Below are 4,740 nucleotides of genomic sequence, written 5' to 3'. Positions count from 1 at the left end.
AATCTTGGGTTTGGAAGAAATCTGGAATCAAAGGGGAAGAGGATGAAGGAACATTGAAGCACACAAAGAAAGGAGTGAGAGCCGGGAGAGCTGGCGGTTGTTCCGAAGTGGGCGAGCCGGGCTGGCTGACTCTGAAGCTCTGGGCCTCAGTGGGCCCCTCAGAGTGCTCCTGTCCGCTCTAGTTCCTCAAAAGGACTGGAAGGAAGCAGCGCAGGGGGGACTGAAGTGAACCTTGGAAGGATAACTTCGCTGCCATCTCTTTTGTGTACGAGGGTGGCTGTTTGTTTCTCAGCTGGACATTTTTCTGAGAAAATGGGGAAGATCTAGCAGGACCTTACTTGCTGAAGAAGTAAAAATTACATAAAAGGCACTTCCCTAATTCAGAATGCTGTTCAACTATAGAAACTTTGCTTTACAATAGAATCTATTACATTTACACTTTTGTATCACAAATGTATTGTCCTCTAGGATGCTTCTATCTGGTCTCTTTTCTGTTGAGGCAAAAGATGGTTTTCTTGAAGCTAAAGAATATTAATTTCAAGGGTGCCTTACTTGTCTGGGTTCCTTCCAAGACCTTATGTTTAATTTTCTGTGTAATTTGTATTTTTCTTAAAAGGGCCCCTCAATGTTTATAAGTGTCAGGCTCCACAAAACCTGGTTGCGGGGGAGGGTGGATGGAGGGGGGAGGGCGTGGTTTGGAGTTGAGCCTCAGGAAAGAACATGCTGTAGCAGAGACTACAAATCCTTTTAGCACCAGTTGGCACATTCTCTTCTCTTTGGTAGGAATATTGTCAGAATTGTCACTTTCTACTTCACTTTTCTGCTCCAAGACACATCTGAAAAAGAGTTAATCAGTGACAGATTCTTATGTGATAAATTGCCTCCAAGATCTTTTTCACAATACTCAGGCCAACTAAAGGTTTAATGCATGCAGGAATTAAGTGCCACATGCCTTCAAAGAAGCTTTCAAACCAATGAACTCTAAAATGCATGGAAAGGAAATGCAGAGTGAGTGCTTATAACAGATGCGTTATTGCTCTTAAAAAATATTACTCATCAGTATCTTTGGAATATTGCTTTCTTCACTTTATTTTTCCTACGGATCCGCTTTATATTTAGGCCACATCTATGCGCACAGACATGCATTAATAAAGAAACAATAACATATCTGTGGGCTCTGCTAACTTTTTCTGTGAGGGGTCAAATAGAAAATATTTTCATCTTTGCAGGCCATATAGTCTCTATGATAACTACTCAGTTCTGATGCTGTAGTGTGAACAGAGCCACAGATAACAGTTATGTAGATGGAGATGGCATTGTTGCAATACAATTTTACTTGTGGACACTGAAATTTAAATTTCATATAATTTTTATGTGTCAGGAAAGATTCTTCTATTGTATTAAAAAAAGTAATTTAAAATGTAAAATCATTCTTAGCTCCCAGGCTATACAGAAACAAAAGGCAGGCTAAATCTGGCCTCTGAGTCATTGTTTGCAAACCCCTGATTTACAATTTTGATTCTGTCACTATTAAGTAGATGAACTTGCACATCAGCTCACCACCTCCCCAGAGCCTTAACGTTCTCCCCTATAAAATGGGGTTGCAATACTTATCTAAGAGGGTTGTTGGTAAGATTACAGGAAGCACGGTTTGTCAGTATACCTATCAGTCTATGGAGAGCAGTAGCTAAAATCAATATATTTGAATCCTGTTCTATTTTATTTCCCCCTTTTAATATTATTTCAGGTGTACAACATAATGATTTGGTATTTGTATAGAAATGATCACCACAATAAGTCTACCTAACATCAGTCACCTTACATGATTACAGAAAATTTCCTCTCTTGTGATGAAAACTTTTAAGATTTACTCTCTTAGAAACTTTTAAATAAATATACAATACAGTATCATATGTATCATCACCAGGCTGTACATTATAGCCCTCTGTTTTCTTATTTGTCTGAATTAACTAGTATAAGTATCTTGAACATAATCTTTTACAGTCATAAAAATTGAAAAAATATGTTTCGAAATTAAACACCAAATCAGTTAAGTGTTCAGATAAATAAATTAATGGAACAATATGGTGAAAATCTTAGTTGTATTCAAAATAAAATTTGAATTACCATTATTTTAATGTTGTTCTTTTGAGTTACAGAGTTCTCTCGGTATTATTAAAGTTTTCATTTTTAAATTAAAATGTATTTTTAGAATTGGATATAATTAGTGTTATAATAATTTGGTGCTTCACTTGTGAAGTCTTATATCTGCTCCAATGGACTTATCTGGTATAAATCATGGGTAACATTGACAGTAATAGACTATTAATACTACATGTCTACTAAGGTAGTTTTACATATCAATTCTAGTAGTATGTACTGAAATATACACTGTTGACCAAGGTCACAAAGATCCTTGGGGAAAATAGGTTACTTCTAGGTAATCTGCATGAAATTTTCTATATGACTTTTTTATTTAAGCCAAATCTAGGACATTATTACACAGAGGAAAGAAGAAATCAACTTTAGTTTCAACTAGAGAATTTTTTCAAAATATTCATATCCTGAATTTTCACCACTTGCCTTACCCATCCTCTCAGCATACAAAGAACTCTGGGGCGGAGAGAGCAGTTTGATTATATGTGTTTTAAAAAAGAAAAGCTCCTTAAGTGATTCTGACACCCTTAAAAACAAAGAAACAGCTCTTCAGAAGGTCAGTGGCCAGGCTTTTCTATCTGTGTGAATTCCTCCTAGTGAAGAAGCTATTTTGCTTCAAAATCAACTCTGGATGTAGAGGATTATTACCAGGGAGTTCATTCAGTTTTCTCCAGGGCAGCAGTCTGAATTTTGATCATTTTTTTTTCTCCCTCAGTCTTTGATGCCGGAAATAGTTATTGAGCATTCATTGTAGGCAAGACATTGACACACTGTAAGGTATAAAAAAAAGATGAATGCTATGCTCATCTTTAAGGAGGTGCAGTATACTAGAGCAGATATGACAGCTACACACCTAAGTACAACATTAGGTGAGAGATATGCAAAAAGAAGTAGAATGCCCTATTGGAAATTAGAAGATCATGAGATCATTTATGACTTCAAGGACCAAAAAAGGCTTAATATGCAATTGAAAATGGGATTTTAAATGTTGTCAATTTTCAGGAAAATTAGTAAGTAGGCATTTGTTTATAATGCAACATCGTTCATAAATTTAAGATTTAATTCATGGTATGGAAGTGTTAGGTACTTCTTGATTAAAAAATATTTGAGTCAATCTCTTATGAGTAGCACCCATAAACATTTTAATGCATTTGAAGACAATGTCTTTCTAAAATAGTTCCTTTCATTACCTAAGAGCATATAGCTATAAAATCCAAACTTTCTTTAATTCCAATAAAAGTTTCTTGAAGGGATCAAACCATGTTTGTTATATTTAGCTCCCTTCCTGCCAATGAAGTATTCTGTCATGGTGTACTCTGGCTTTCCTGACTCTTTCATTAAACAGAAAAAAAAATTATTTTACAAAATCCACCTATATCTGCAACATATGAAATAAATAAAATATCTGTATATATCTATCTATATCTATATCTATATCTATATCTATATCTATATCTATCTATCTATCTATCTATCTATATCCTTGGGATGTTTACAAAGCATACATAGATACATAGATAAATAGATTTTTGTTTTATTACTTTTACAAAGCATTGGGTCTTGGCTAATAAAAAAATGCAATGTTATGTAGACAATGGCCATGTTCATAATACTCACAGTCATTTTTCTAGCACTGAACATTTTGTATCAAGATTACTGTTTCAATTTTTTCCTAATTTCACATTAGTGGCATGTTTAATATTTAAAGTGATGGTTATGTTAGACCATCTTAGTCAGATGCTTACTAGAGTTATTGTGGTGATTACTTTATAAGGCATATAAATGTCAAATCACTATGTTGTACACCTGAAGTTAATATAATACTATATATCAATTATAATTAAATAAATTTAAAAGATTTAAAGTGAATTAATTACTATTCCTAAGTTGTTTTAATAATTTATTCATTCACTCACTTATTTCAATAAAGCTTTATTTACTGCTTTATTTACTTTGTGCAACATTATTGTAGTACCAAATGATGTTCCAACTTTTATAAAATTAGGTGTGCAGAGTATATATTTTGGTCCCTATTAATAAACCAAAATTGTATGGCTTAAGTGATTGACAGTACATAACTCACCCTGGCCAGTGTGGCTCACTTGGTTGGAGCATTGTCCTGTACACTGAAAGATTGCGGGTTTGATTCCCAGTCAGGATACCTACCCAGGTTGTGCGTTCCATCTCTGGTTGGGGTGCCACACGAGGTAACTGATGTTTCTCTCTCCCATTGATGTTCCTCTCTTTCTCTCCTGCCTTTCTCTTTTTCTCTAAAATCAATAAAAATTAGAAAAGGAAAGAAAATACATAACTCTGGTTCTCCAAGTTTAAAACCTACCCTTCATGATAAGAGAAAAGGTTCTGTAGTGCAATATTTAAAAAATTAAATGAAAACTTATCACCACCTATAAAATACCTTACAGGCAGCTTGGCAATGGCACATCTAAGTCCTCATATTCACATTCTTAAGTTCTAGTTAATAAGCAGTCATTTCCATAGTGTGATTCTAGTATTAATGATCAAGGCCATCACGCCTGTAGACCAAGGAAATATTAGCCAGAAATTTGAGTGGCATGTCTGCGT

Source organism: Myotis davidii, unplaced genomic scaffold (genome assembly GCF_000327345.1).
Source record: "Myotis davidii unplaced genomic scaffold, ASM32734v1 scaffold419, whole genome shotgun sequence".
Taxonomy (NCBI): Eukaryota; Metazoa; Chordata; class Mammalia; order Chiroptera; family Vespertilionidae; genus Myotis; species Myotis davidii.
The sequence above is the reverse complement of the archived record's forward strand: the minus strand, read 5'-3'. Positions refer to the sequence as shown.